At 41.9% G+C, this 16,201-nt stretch overlaps 1 long non-coding RNA gene across 1 annotated transcript in view; it reads right to left on the bottom strand.

The window, feature by feature from the left end:
• LOC146857925 (uncharacterized) overlaps positions 1-16,201 on the bottom strand; it is an 80,383-nt gene that overhangs the window by 30,456 nt on the left and 33,726 nt on the right. The gene's annotated exons all lie outside the window — the stretch shown is intronic.

Raw genomic sequence — 16,201 nt, 5'->3', positions numbered from 1 at the left:
CTTTAATTTGGTAAATGTTGTTCCCATTAAACGCAGGAAGGTCCACAATACCTTATCAAAGCCTTCTCTGCATCCAGAACCATCACCATTACTGGAGAGTCTAGCTTTGCCCGAGATGGGTCCAAAAGGTCTGATATTATCAAGGTGAGTCAACGTAAACATAACTGGTTTTGTTAGGGTGGATTAATATGAAAAACTCTCCTGAGTCCTTTCGGGTACATTTTACAATCCCCATTGATTAGAAAAATGGTTCCTATCCTTATAGAATCCATATTTGCAAAGTGGGTACCTAGACCCTTCAAGTGTCGTAATAGAGGAATTTAACATTCTTGCTGGGCACTAAGTTTAAGTAAGTAAATTGCAGTGGCTATTTCAGATATTTCGATTTCTTTATTTAGGATTTCCTTTAAAGTGAAATCCAGGTTCTTCAGAAGCACTTTTTAAGCATACTTGGCAATCCTCCTGGGAAAACTGTGCACTGGAGTTGCAAAGTTTAGAATGGAAATATTGGAAACAACTTAGTATATCTTTTGTGCTTGTTTTTGTTCCATGTTTGTGTCTTTAAACACTGCAACTTTGGTGTACCAAACGAGTTGAGGTGGTTAGCTAAGGCTTTACCTGCTTTGTTTCTTTGAGACAATTTCTTGGCTTTGTTACCTGTCAACCATGTGTATACTCTCTCACCCATAACTTTTGTTGCATACGTATTTTAGATTTTCTAATTTATTTACTGGCTCTGAACCTTTTGTAAGGATAAGTGTATGCTCTAATGTGTTGATTTCCGTTTCCAATGAGTCCAATTTCTGGTCTTGATTTTAGAAATTATGATTTTTTCATTACACCCGTTATTGCTGCTTTTAAAATGTCCCAAATACGTTTTGATGAGATATTGTTTCTACATTTTCCTTGAAAAGCACAACATTTCTAGTATTAAATATTTTTAGTTAGTAAGTCACTAATAATTTTGTTGCTCATTTTCCAAATTATCTGTCCATTTGGATCTATTTATGTCAATGTAGATACATGCGTCGTCTAATATTAAGGTAGGGCTCAGTTTTTGTGTTTGCCCCCTACAGGACAAAAACATCATCAGTTGGTTAATAATCACTCCTTGTGAATGTATAATGTTTATGTGAAAAAAGAATAAGCATTTGCTCATGGGAATGTATAAGCATCAAATGCATTCACAAATATTAATATTGCATATATTCCTCATCTGCACATGTGCCTTGTTTGGAGAAAAATAATTCCTGCAAGTTTAGACCAATATACCACCATCCTAGGGGAGACTAAAGTCTCAACCTAGAATGATCCCTACGATAGGAGAGATTTTGTTTTTCCTCTTATTTAGGTTGATAAAAAAATCAGGGTGTTCACATGTTGGTGCATAAGTCTTGGCCGTCCTTTGGAAACCTATAAATCACCCACCATCCCGTATTGCATTGTGAGCTGGAAAGTAACGTTATACCAGACTTTGTGAGAGAAGTGTGACAACTTTGTTCTTCTTAGTTGCTAGTAAGTAAACTGACTGCTCAATGTAGATATACCTCATACTCACAGAATCCCTAGAGTCAATCATCATTTCTTTTAGTAGAATAATATCCCCTCTAAATTTGTAGCAATAATCTAGTACTTGTACTCATCTTGCTACTTTTACAGGATGCTTTGGATCCTTAGTATTCAGTGAGAGACTTTAAATAGCGTTTTAGATATTTTTTACTTGGGGTATGACATGTATACATATAATCTATACTGTTAATCTATGCTATTTTGGCCACTTGGTATTTTAGTATATTTAATGGCACATATATGTGGAATTCTCTCACATGGGACCACCATGCTGACCTAGTGGGAACCTCACTTACCGAAACGATAATTGAGGAGAAAAAGAAAAGTAGAGTGCAAAGGGATAAGAAACCAGAACATCAGTCAAAAGACATATATGGGCCCCCACCCTCCCTCCTCACACTCTCACTGCCCATGAAAGACCTCGGTGGAAAGTGGAAGCTAAGAGTGACCATACTGTGCCCGACTCCATTAACTGACAAGATAACTGCCTCTTAAGCTCTCCCATAACATCAGTAACCCTTTTCTCCTTTGAACAGTGTCTTTTGCACAGCCTTTTGCGAGTCCAATCCTTGCACCTTTACATGTGATTGATTAGATTTTGCCCCCTTCTTTGAATCCGTTGGTAGGCCAATGTTTCTTAAATTCTCCCATCTGTTTCTTACTTCTAATTCCGAGATTTCTCTCCCTAAGGAGGCTACATTCTTTATTAATAAGTCTGTGCATAGATCTTGCATTTCGTCTTCAAAGAGATCGTTATTTGCAGGGTGCTTTGTGTCAGATCGTGTAGCAAGGTTAACTGTTGTACAATCCACTTCATGTTCGTGTTGGGCTCTGACTTCCCTTTTATCAGTGATTCAAGAACCGGGATTCAGACATGGTACTTTTATGCCCAGTTTTTATCGGTTGCAGTCTTTACTCTCTCTATCTCTCTCGCCCTCTCTCTCTCTCTCTCTCCTGAGGTTCAGCCATTTTGTAGGCGAGAGACTCAGAATTAAATAGGATACAGACTACTAGGTGCACTTAGGTATGGTGTAACTTCATTTTGCCAAAAATAGTATTATAAGAATTGACTCACAGCGTGTGTAATTTGAGACTGACTTGTGCTTCTTTTATGGTGCAGTCACTCTCCCAGCTGTCTTATTCTGTGCATATGCAATAAATCTGCGTGTACTTCCTTTGTTGCAGATGTGGTGATTAAAAGATTTTAGCTACTTAAAGGATTTTTCCCAACATCATGGCGAGTCAGCCAGGAGATCCCCTTTGCTCTGGCCTGCCGCTAGGGAGGTTCCCCTTCGGACAACTAATTTGGTTGTGCACAATTTGAGGAGGATGACAGATGCCCATTGAGACGAAAGATCTGTTTTTTGGACGACAGAGGTACCAGTCTGGGGGATGTCTGCAGCAGCCAGATAAGGTAGGGGAAAAGGGCGATTGTTGATTCCTTGTGTACTGATCCACAACTGTTCCAAACGGAGATGTGTACTTAGTTGATCCTGACAGACCTTTGTTTAGAAATCGTCGGAGAAATAGATGTGTATTTAGTTAAACTTGGCTGACAGTTTTTTTTTCCTTGTGGAATTATTAGAGAATTAGGAATTTTATAAGAAGTTTATCCTGACAGTTTGAATTAGAAAAATGTCAGAGAAAGTGAGAAAAAGTTGACATTGTGTATACATATGTTATGTGATTTGTTTAGAAACAAAAATATAAATATTTATATACCTAATGTAGATTTGTGATTATTATACCATGTGTAATAGATCATGAGTTCTCTTGCATTACCAGCGGTACCAACTGTTTTTTTCAGTGTTAGCTCCATTAAGACAGCCTTTAACAATAGTAAGAGTTGGGTGTATTAGGATACCAGGTAGATTTATTCTGTGTAATATAGATCCATCTGATTTGAGTGTAGGTGTGCCATGTGAAACTCTTGTCACCTACAACTTGATTATTTAGGGATGCTGAAAACAAGGCCAAACAAGAGGGAGTGGTATGTCTTATAGTCCAGGAGTATTTTTCCCACCAAAAGGAATAGTAAAAGTTTCTGGTAGATTAAAAGGAAGATTTTGTGAGTTCATGCCGTTCTTTATGAAATCTTAGCCGGATAGGCAGCGAGAGAAAAGGACTCCTTTAGGCTCATGATTTCCACAATTCCAGGAGACTCTGATAGGATAAAAAGATTTTGTCAGGAATGGGCAGAAGGTACAAAGACTTCCCTGGTTCCATGGCCCCCCGATGGCTCTTTTGATGATACAGTGATAGCCCATGTAATATTGTATATCTTAGGAGCATATAAAGGAGATAAAAGATTAGCGTCAGTTGACATGTGGAAGATTTTCAGTCAGGATTCCCCATGTAGAATCCACAGCACCACCCCCGACATATTCTGAGATAAATAAAGGGCCCTTATGCGGTCAGGGTATGTATCCATAATTGTCAGTGGAAGATAAGGAATCCACTACCTCAATAGACTCAGTGAGTGGACACTTATGTTCCAGCTGTAGGCTACAAAGACCAGACATTAATTTTCCTGACTGACATAAACAAAATTAGACCAAAGGTTGATGACTTGTTAAACATGGGGGAGGTTGATCTTGCTCAAACAATTAACAAACATTATCTTAAACCTGAAAAAGTATATGAGAGAGCAGTGTCCCTAACAGGAGACATTTCAGTAAAATTAAGACAAGACAATAATGGAAAATTGATGGAACAAAAGTCACAAGACATATTAGAATGGGCTAGTAAGATACCTAAAAACTCAAGTGAAGGAAATGGATACTCTACTAGCATCCCACAGGTGAAGTTTGATTTAGGGGCACGATCAAAGATACATCAGGAAGAGGATAAGGGTTATCGTGACATGACCACCAGTGTAAAGGGAATACAGAACACAATAGAGAGACTAAGCCATATTGTTGATGACTGTTCAAATATATGTAAATCTATATTATATAAGACAGATGAAAAGCCAGTTGTAAGGGATATAGGATATGATGTAGAAATCAAGAATGTGACAGGAGAAGATGAGAAAGATGAGGAAGAGACAAACTCAGTGGGGCGTAAATTCAGAAGGGTTCTAGATTGTGCTCTCATGGAATTGTGAAAAGAGGCTGAGAACAGAAATGCTGAAATAAATAGAAGAAGATTAGAGGAACAAAGTGCCTTTAGAGAACAAATAAGAGGAGAGCAGGTGTTTCCCAGTATTATAATAAGGTCTGGGAGTCCATTTCGAGCAGAGGGTATGATAGTGTTAGGACAAAGTTCCCCTCCCGCTGAAGCAAGATCCCTTCATGTACGAAATATGCAGGGAATGACAAGTTTTAAACAGAGAAAAGAAAGGAAAGGAAATAGGGACTTGACACCCAATGAAATATTAGCAAAGGGAGAAAACAATTGCTCCTCCCTTGCATTTACTGCGATCTGTCCCCTTCTTTTTTCTCTTCGCGCCAGGATACTATACTATTTAGTAGCAGAGCGCGTTATAAAAGCCTCTATAATAATAATAATAATAATAATAATAATGTTGTCCCATGTACTAAAAACCTTGCGGGGTGGACAGAAGTTAAGGTGCCTGAATTGATCATTATGGCTGATTTATGTATTTTTCAAGGTTATGGGGACCCAGAGTGAGATTATGATTACATGCAACACAGTCTGTGTATGTGGAAGAAATATGCTATAAGGTCTGAGACACCTTATGAGGGACATGGTGGCAGGAATACCGCTGTAATGCAGATGCCACTGGTATATAAGACACAGGGAACACATCCTGTCTATGTTCCATGGCAACACATGGATAAAGAAAATCTAAAAAAAAGGCCTGACTCCATTACATGAAGGAGCATGGCAATGGATAAAAGCATTTGAAAATGCAACTGCTGGGATACCTTTAGCTCTTGAAGATGTAAAGAGCCTGTTGAGCTCCTTAGTAGGGGATGAGGTGGACAGAATAATGAGAATTGCAGGGATACAGGGAGTAACTGTAAATAAAGGAAAACATGATGGGTTTTCTATTGGAGTAGTGCCCTATAGGGTGTGGGCTGAATTGAGAAATAGGTACACAGACTGACCAGACATTGATAACACAAACCATGTCTCCAGGACAGTCCTGTGCAGACTACATAACAATGAAGAAGAAAAAGTGGGAAGCAGATGTAGGGCCTGTAGACATGGGAGGTAGTTGTAGATTATTCTACAATGTTTTAAAACAGAGGCTACCTGGAGACATACAAGACCATTTAGATCAGGTTGTGGCCTTCGATGTAAAACCCTGGGCAGAAATACAAGCACATATTATAGATTTGTGGAAAAAAGGAAGAAAAGGAGAGGAAAAATAAAGACCAAGGTGACCAAGCCCAAGCCAAACTGGTGACACAAAAATACAGTAAAATGAGAAGGAAAAGACAAGAAAATAAATGATTGTGCAGGTTCCTGTGGCAAACAGGGAGCAATAAATGGGTCAAAGAGTGGGTAAACAGATGCAAGGAAGAAGAAATTGTAAATGTAATTAATGTGGAAACATTGGACATTTATTGCTGAATGCCGCTTTAAGAAGAGTGATGAGGTGCAGGGAGTAACAGGAATAGGGAGAGGAAGGGGAAGACAAAATGTGAACACGTCAGTCACCTCAATATGGTCCTTACCAGTATATCCCCTACCCTCAACAACACACAACTCCACTACCACAGGTTTATATGCCACAACAGCAATTTGTTAATGTACCTGTTAAAGGGATACCAACACATGTAATACAGACAGGGGGCCATCCTCAGGTGCAGACAACTGCAGTGGTGAGCACAGGGAGTCAAGGACAAGGGGGAGTGATTGTTCAAGGTGGAAACCCCTTTTATCATACAGCTTGATGGGATGCACCAGGAAATCCCAATTATTCTGTGGTAGCTAGGACTCTAGGCCTAGAGGAAGAACCAATGGTAGAAAGGATTATAATGGTAAGGAGGTATACTTTCTTGGTTGATACAGGGGCAACAAAGTCTTGCATCTCAGAAGGAAATGTTCCATTGTCCTCTGCCACCATGGATACGCAAGGCTTCTCTGGTAAAGTACAGCGAATTCCATACACAACACATGTGCCCATAGAGGTGGCAGGAGTGCGAATTCAGGAGAGCTCGTTTATTCTCTAAACTCACCAGCAAATGTATAAGAAAAGGAAGGGATATCATGTCTAAATTAAACATAATAATTAGGTTTTCCTCTGATGTGTCCATGACATGTGCAATACCAGGTCAAGCGAAATCTGGGATACATCTGCTAAGGATACCAGAAAAAAGTGGTTGGAAGGGCAGAGCCAGTGCATTATAAATTGCTAGCAGATACAGTACTGTCACGTGGCCGATAGGGACATTGTCGACATCGCTAAGTTAGCATGAGCCCGACAACCACGATGCTGCTTTTGCGCACGAAGCTACTTGGCTTTATTTCTGCAAGACTCTGTTTATGCCTTTCACATGAGAACCATCTGCCTTGATTGTTCTCTGCCTGTTCCTGGAGTTTAGTCTGAACACTGTGAGAAAGGTCGATAAACAATGCCCCTTAGTATTCTGTTCTGGTCAGTCCCTGGCACCTAGACATAACATGCTACCACAGCGGCTGTTGAAGCTCATACTTTGATATTATGGGGATGCATGTTTAGGTAACACACACTTGTAGAGGGAGCTTTCTAGGGAGAAGAGCCATGCAGTTCCTATGATTTAGTTATACCATGTAGGCACGAAGGTATTGGGTCTGCTGACAAAGCTCAGAGATCTTCTATTATATAATAAAGCTTCTTCTTAAAAAGGGAGGTTAGGCCTTATAGTCCTTTATACACTGTTTTTATATGATGACATCTCCCTTTATGATATATGGCCTTGCTGCAATGCTAACTGTGTTAGGTTTGTGCATTTTGCTGCTGGTTGTGGCTCATATACTGCATTTTAGAACACAATAGCTACAATAAAACAAAAAATTTTGTAAACTATAATCGTGTTTCGGTCAGTTTTTATTGTGGACATGTATGAGCAAGGGTGCGAAAAGGTGTGTCTTGTTACCGCGATTCCTGAGAGATCCGGGAGTGTTGTGTTCTGTGGTGTCTAATCATTTGCTTCTTCAGGAGTGTGTAGGAGAGCGAGAGAGACACTATAGCTAGTCGGTCCTGGGTTCGTGGGCACTAAGGTGGTGGGAAGGCTTAGCCCCTATAGACCGAGATCCCATATTCCGGCGCATAGTTCTGTGTATGAGCAGAATCCCTGCAACATTGCACCACTATCGTTTGGTCGGGTACTTATTTGCGAGACCCCTGAATAGCGCTTGTGCTTGTCCACAATATCCTCCCACCAGATTCCATAGATGTCTGTGGTGTGAGGGATTAGCCTCCTATATTTGATGTTTATAGGTTTTTCAAGCTTGGATTTTAAAAGGTTCTTCTTTGTATATTGTCCACCCTTTGCGCTACCATTCATTAGTTCCTTATATCGCTGTTCTGATGGTGGTCGCTATTGCGGCGTAAAACCACGCTGCGGTCACGGCTTATTTGTCTCAGCATGGAGTCCTTAATGGAAGGGGTTATTTTATTTTTGTAGTTGAGGCGGATGCAGCAAACCGCTTCAAGGTTTTCTATTCTTGGGTTACCTTTCCGGCAGTGGATGGAAATGATAGTTTTTTTCCACAAATATACTGCCTCCGTGGTCTTGCGGGAATATCGCCCTTATCGATTACTTGAAGTTCCATTAACAACTTGGCAACATACCATCTGGTTTAATGGCCCCCTTCCTCACCCTGTTGCTGTGGTCTGTTTAGGACCCTTATCAGTCGATGGGCCACGTGTCCCATTTTGGCTGGGTTTACACCACATCCAAATTACCATAATGTTCCTATCACAGAGCTACGACAATTGCATACATCATTGAAACATATACATAGAGCTGTAATACAGTTTATGTCCCATAATATACAGGTGGCTCCACCTGGAGCTGCTGTGCAACCACCAGGACATGGTGATGGTCTTGTTATTAGTCCCATCATGATAAATTCAGTGAAGGGTATACCCCCTCAGAATAGGGATGATTTCCCTTACTGGCTTTCAGAAACGTTTGAGCAACTCAAAGATGTCTTTCCACATACTACACCAGTGGAGAAACACAGGATTCTTACCATGAGTTTACTTAGGGGACTTATTTCCAATCTGGCTGATTGCACCACCTGGGGGAAAGTGTTTGCGGTGGTGTATTCGCTGTGCTTTGGCACTCCCTCCATGAACGTTCTTCAGTCCGTACTTAAAAAGGTTCAGGATGAACACGGGGCAGGGGCTGCCCTGGAGTTGGGGATGAGATTGGCGGGGGTGTTCCCTATTGTTTTCGATATGATCCTTGCTTATGTAAAGGGGGAAGCAGTTAGCTTACAGGTGAGTCAGTGCCTAGAGGCCGTTGCAAACATCGATAAGCAGCGCGAGTTGCCAAAGATTATTGCCAAAGTATATAAATCCTTAGGGCGCAATAATCTGGGAATTAAGCCTTTTACACAAACACAACAAAAGACCCAACCTGAGAAGGACGGATGTCCTCTCTTTCGTAAAAAGACGTGGAATATGAATCAACAGCAGCAACAATAGAAGCAAGGTTCGCATGCTGGTTCAACGACACCTGAAGCTTCAGAGCATAGATATGATTTGGTGACCGCTCTAAAATTAAGACACCAGAGAGGTTTCAAGTTCCTGATCCGCGCTCTCCTTGTTCTTTACAGGACTCATAGGATTCACAGTTCTGTGGTCGAGATGCCAGGTTCGCAGATAAGGCGGGACCACTCAGCAGAGATGTGATCCGCCATGTCAGTTTGATGTTAAAGCCAAACCGGAGGGGCTACCTCCTTTTCGAGCCCAGTTTTGGAAGAAGAAAGTTGCCGCTTTAACAGCAAAGTATGCCTCAGATGGTGGGAACCCTACTCCTCGATTGGAGATGGGCAGTAACACTCCTCGACAGCGCACCCCCTGATAGGCTTTATGAAATAGATCTCCAAATTGAGGGTGATATTAAACGTACAAGTATGGGAATCTTTTGGGACAACCTTACCTTCTCATATGACATTTTGTTGGCGGAGACAGATTGGCCTCCTCTATTTGTTGAGTTTTTCGCGTTACGTACCTGAAGAGACTAAACTTGCCTACGCGGCTGAATGGGCTTTGGCTTTAGCGCCGGCTGTGTATCATAATCAGGTGGGCTGGGATAATGATTCGCCTGCACATGAAATACCTCTATGGTCTATACCACAGCCGCAGGCTCAATATTCGATCAGGCATGAAGCAAAACCTTCTGTTAGTGATATTTTTACCCAGTTGGAATATCAGGGTGTCATTAAACCCTGTGTTTCATCCATGAATTATCCTCTTTTTCCAATATTGAAACTGAACGGTTTGTCTCATATAGTTTTGGATTACAGACATTTAAAGTCACTTTCGTACATATGCGGTACAAAACACACACAGCTCTGCATTAGTGAATAATATTGTTCGCAAAAAATACAAAACCACATTGGATATTTCCAGTGGTTTTTATAGTCACGATTTAGCTCCTAATAGCCGTGATTTGACTGCATTTACAGCTGTCGGCAATCAGAAGCACTTTGCCTATGGGATATAAGAACAGTCCCGGGGCTTTTGCTGCACGTGTTGTGTCTCTATTACACGACATTGACCCTGATGCCTTGTCATATGTCAATGATATTTGACAGATGACAAATTGATCCCGCATCTTGTGCGAGTGGATCGCATCATTCTCTCTTTCGCAGACTTGTGTTACAAATTGAATTTTGCCAAGTCACACATTGTTTTTTTGGCGTTCTCTTTTTGGGCTATAAGCTCAACAATGAAGGTCAGGGGTTAGCCCCCCTCTTTCTGGAGAAGTGTGCACTGTTGCAGCCACTGTCTAAATTAAAAAAAATACAATCTTTGTTGTGATTTTTTAATTTCGGGAGGACTTACATTCCTGATTATGCCCAGCGTCTCAAACCGCTTTATGCATTCATACAACCCTCTTTTTTGTCTGCCATCTGGCTTTTGGAACATACCTCGATTCTTCAGTCTGTGTAGTCTGATCTGCTTGCGACCAACTTCTTGTTAACACGTGATAATTCTATGAACTTGGTCATAAGAATTGTGCCGGGGACAGCATGTTTCATTTATTTGACATTCACTGAAGGTGACACAGTACTAATTGCATACAAATCACATCTATACACAGCAGCGAAAATTCGATTTTCCACAGTTGAGAAAATTTTGACTGCGGTCCAGATGGCGATTCTGAAGGAACGCTCTCTGGTACAGGGAACACACATTCTTATGGTTTCGCCTTTGCCTACTCTAGAAGCAGTGACTAAGGCGAGTGTACCGAATTCTAAATCCTTGCATCCCCGTTGGATACAATGGGCGATTTCTTTGACATCGGCTGATGTCTTTTTTATTTTTGATCCCTCATTGCAGACACAGGAGTTTTTACAATACAAACATGTTCATCCTCCTCCGTTGTCGTAGGCTTCCTTTGGATCAGTACAAATGTATCATCTATACCGACGGGCTTGCTCAACCAGCCGTCGGGTCAAAGCATGCTTATTCAGCAGCCTGCGCCATTGTAGCTGGCTCAATAGTAAATGGTGAGTTTAAGCCTTCTATAGTCCATACGCAGGCACTTGGAGACTGTACGGCTCAATTGGCAGAGCTGCATGCTTTGATTTTATCTCTAGAATTTGCATATCAAGATGTGAACACTCTTGTTGTGTGCGATTTCTACTAGTGTGTGCAGGCTTTCAATCACAATTTATTCTTTTGGTCACAGAATGACTATAGAGACTCTAAAGGTAGCGCAATAAAGCATAAAATGCTTTGGGTCTAAGTGGCGGAACTTAAAGAACGTTTGCCGCTCACACAGGTTGTTCATACTCTTGGCCATTAGCGTGTGGGAGCACATGCTGTTGTTAATTCTTTGGCTGATGAGGCAGCTAAATCTGCAGTAGCCACATGTTTATTAGCAGCAGTTACTAGGTCCAAGACTAGGATTGATAATGATATTCTTGCGGCGATAGCTGCTACGAAGAGTGGGAAAGATTTCCCACAAGGCTTCCCTTTTAAGTATTCTTATTATTTGTCACCTGAGCAAGTCCCATTTGCTTCAATAAGGACCGCAGACTTCCTTTGATCATAGCCACACATGAAGGCATGGCATCTCGACTGTTTCTAATTTACAGCAAAGTTATTGGTGGGGTGGTTTATACAATTATGTGCTGTCTGTGACATTAGCCAACAGATAAAACCATCGATGGTTGCATGCCCACCACCACATACACAGCTATACATTTCTAATAAACCTTTTGGTTGCATTTATCTTGATCATTGCGGTCCTTTGACTTCTGACACTGCATTTAAACATATTTTGGTTGCAGTTGATTCATGCACTAGATTGCTTTGGGTTTGGGCGCAAAGCAGTGATGACGCTCGAAATGTCATTAGAGATGTGCGTGTCTTTGTCGGGACTTTTGCCTGTGGCACCTTCCATTCTGACCAAGGTCCGGCGTTTGCCTCTAAGGCGTACAAGGACGCAATGAGGTCTCTGGGGGTGCTGGTGCAGTTTTCGTCTTTATACAGGCCTACGGGCAATTCTATAGTGGAGCGAATTAACCGTGACTTAAAGCAATTTTTGACAGCTAGAGTCTTGGGTACTGGCAGGAGTTGGCTGACTCATTTGTATGGGGTTCAATGTGCACTAAATAATCTCCCAAGAAGATCTCTGGGTGGGCGGACCCCATAAGAAATGCTCTTTGGCATCAAAATGTTTGAGCCACACCTTGATGGTCTAGACATTGTGGCGGTTGCTGCAACATTTGACGTAGATAACCATTCTACTATGTTGCAGGAACTTCGAAAGATCCGTTACAGACTGGCTAATGATTATACACCCTCGTTAACTGAAGCGGCGGTGCTGATTTCTGTAACTGGCTAACTTTCTAAAGTTGGTGATCTGGTATCAGAAAAGCTGGAGAACAAAAAAGAATTTGGTCCCTCTTATCATGCACCTGTCCCAGTTCTTGGATTGAAACTCATACTGTAATTTTACCTCCGTTGCCTGGTCGCAAGAAAAACAGATTTATTTCAATTGACAATGTCAAACTACACCATATGGCCGATCCTGAATAGCATAGCTCCTAGCATTCTAAGCCGTGCTGTTTCGCTGAATCCGATGGCTCCAGCTGCTTCAACTACTACTCGCCTTGTGGAGGGGGGAGTTGGAAACTTCTATTGACTTCTTGCCCGTTGTGCCTTTATCTTCCTCCAATGCGGACGTTGAGTATGATTCTCCTCCGATTGAGGTCCTCACTGACGTTCCTGACAGTACTATCCATCATTCATCTGATGCTGCTCAGCCCCCAATGTTGCGATTGGGAGCAAGTGGTTATTACATGGATTGTACAAGTTTCTCATACGATTCATTGTCTTCGTCCTTATCTGTCACAACTCAACAAACTCGTACCAGTCTTTTTATCGCCTAGTTAAAAAAAACGTACCTGGTCCCTCCCTGGACATAAAGCTGGATAGTGCTCACACTTATCTTCCTTTTCATGTGGATTGGATTTGTGACTGTGTTTTTCTTGCTCATCAATGGTCATTATTTGCTGGAACGCTTTGCTGTGAAGTTGATTAATGGAATTCTTGCTCCTCATACATCGTCTCAGATTATGAAATATGATCAAGCCCTCCTGAACATTTCGACCTTCCCTGTCTCTGATGACATTGTCTGGGATAAAATTGCATTCGATATCCATGGTCCAACGGAGGTCCTAAACATTCCATATGTGTTCCGCATTTCATTAGGAAATGTGGTATCACAGAACATACACTCAGACAACTGGGATGTTCAAGCAGTTCATTAATTGTTTTCTGATTTAAAATATTATGCTGCTTTTGATGCTGAAGATTTGTATTTGAATTCAGCCAAATATGCAGATTTATTATGTTACCAACATTATGGCCATTATTTCTTGCATAAAAGAAACACGTTAAGACTAATTTTTAATTTTACCTAGTGGGATCATTGTCCGACTCCTATTTGATTGTGCTACTATCATACAATCACTAATATAGGCAATGAAGCAAGCTAAAACTGACAACACAGACATACAGTGGACTGATGACAGTGTAAGTGCATTTCAGACATTGAAAGAAGCAATTGCTCCAGCTCAAGTGCTACCAAATCCAGACTATACAAAGAGATTTTGTCTGTTTTCTACTGCCAGAGAGGATTCCATGATATCAGTCCTTACTTAAAAATCCCCGATGGTTCTCAAACCTGTCGCCTATTTTAGTGGACTATTAGATCCAGTAATGAAAGGTCACTTTCCTTGTGAGAGAGCGCTTGAAGCAGCAGCAGCTTTTGCTCTGGAAACGAGTAGTACTATTAAGGCAGGATGCCCAGTAACACTGTATGTTGGGCACTCTCCATTTGCTGTGCTGCAGAAGAGTAAAAGTACACTGACCACTCAAAGAGCGACAGGTTATGAGGTAATACTGTCAAACCCTTCTATCTGCATTGAGCGAGTAAACTCAGCCAATCCTGCAACTTTTTTAGTGCACCCACTAGAGCCCACTGATCATGACCTTAGTGTAACATTGGAGAAGGACGATCACCTGGCACATGAGGACCCCTTGTCTGATGGCCGACAATTGTTTATTGATGGTTCCTCATGGATAGACCAGGATACAGGCAAAAGGCACATGGGTGCAGCTGTTGTTGAGGCTATTGGTACACCGACTGATTATACCTTATACACATTGCACCTCTTACCCATGTCCTTCCAAGACTCAGCCCAAGTGGCTGAATTAAAAGCATTGATAATGACCCTACAGGCTTGTCAGGGTCAGCCAGTAACAATATACACTGATTCAGCATCTGTAGCTTCGACAGTTCACTCAGGGCTGAAGAGATGGGAACGATGAGGATTTCTCAAATCTGATGGATCACCAGTAGCACACCAACATCTCTTAGCTGACCTTATTGCTGCATTGCAAATACCATGACAAGTGAAGAAACAGAAACCTTATGGGTCTGGCGGCGCGGGGAACGCCTTAATCTCCTGGGTCCACTTGCTTTATCTAACAGAGACACAAGACACTCTGTTGGGCATAGAAGATCAGATTTATTAGCTGCAGCTAAGTACAGTTGTCCCAGAAGTACACTCGGTATGTGCTCAGGAGACGGCAACTTCACTCCGTGGCGCACAATCTCTTATAGGACATGGATGGCATACAGATTAACCAAGAACACTCCCAAGGTATATAAAAAAAGCCAATAAGAAAAGTACAAAAACAAGGCTTTACCAATGAAAAGAACCTTGAGAAATAAAGTATCCGAAGAAGCCTCTCCTCCAACCGGGTTTGTCGTCCCTCCCCATAGGTTAATTCATTAACGTGTCCGCAACTGACTTGCAGGTGGCGAGATACATTTGTGTGCTTTGGAGGACAGTTGTGAAACGAGAGAATACGAGCAGAGGACAGCGAAGGCCAAAAGATAAGATAAAGTCAGGAAAGAATGGTGCGAACCAACAGATAGTTGAGACCGGGATTAGTCAGACCCGACAGGGATTAGTGGACTCGGCCAGTCCCTGACACCAGTTCGTAAACAGAGGCAGAAGGCTATTTCGACACGATGCTGCAGGAAAAGCAGAAAAGACTCGTCCGCCATGCTGCCTGAGTGAGGGCAACACAAAATGGCGGCGGAACACAAAATGGCAGCTCGATACGATCGAGATCGAAAATCGAGTTTTCTCAGACCCTCCTTTTGCCAGAACTCAGGCAAAATACATAGACTCACGTTAATCGGAGTCGATGTCGATGGCCATGAGGTCATCAAGCTGTTGCTGTAACATCATTTTAATGTTCTCTGTTCTCTGTGTTTTAGGTTTTGGGATGCATACAGAAGCACAAAGGCCGCAGATGGCGGGGCCACAGTGCATACAGAGACAACAGGAGAAAATGATGGCCAGAACCATTCCAAGGAATGTTAATATCTTCCATCCCCATTTTGACAGTAGTCCCCAAAACCATCCCAATAACGACCAATCTCCTTCGTCCTGGTGAATTGACTCAGAGATTACATGTAATTTGGAGATGGCTTGGTATACCGTCGGAGCATCGTCAGGTATATAAATACAGCAACTAGATTTGATCAATGTACAGACTCCACCACGGTCTGCAAGAATCACATCCAAGGCAACTCGGTTCTGTAATGTCATAAGACGATCCGCCTGTAGTTCAGCTGTAATATTACTTAAGGCTCCTACAGTGATGTCTATAGTAATCTCTACAACACGAACCAGTTGTCTCATGTTTCTGCTATTGGCCAATGGACCCCAAAAAGGAACAATTCCTTTGAGGAAATCTCCTCCCTCTTGTCCTGCTGTGTCCTTGGAATCAATAATACCTCTGCCATATCTATATCTACGGTGAGTTGAAGAGGCAGTATATGTAGGGGGAAGAAGGAAAGCTATATAGCATGTTCCGGAGAAACCAGTCGGCAACCACGTATAAGCTCTATCTTGGCAGATAAAATACGTGCCCTGAGACGGTACTAGCGGCGGCGAATTCTGAGAAGTG

Source organism: Triturus cristatus, chromosome 3_2, assembly GCF_964204655.1.
Source record: "Triturus cristatus chromosome 3_2, aTriCri1.1, whole genome shotgun sequence".
Taxonomy (NCBI): domain Eukaryota; kingdom Metazoa; phylum Chordata; class Amphibia; order Caudata; family Salamandridae; genus Triturus; species Triturus cristatus.
This window is presented reverse-complemented; position numbering and strand designations above follow the sequence as displayed.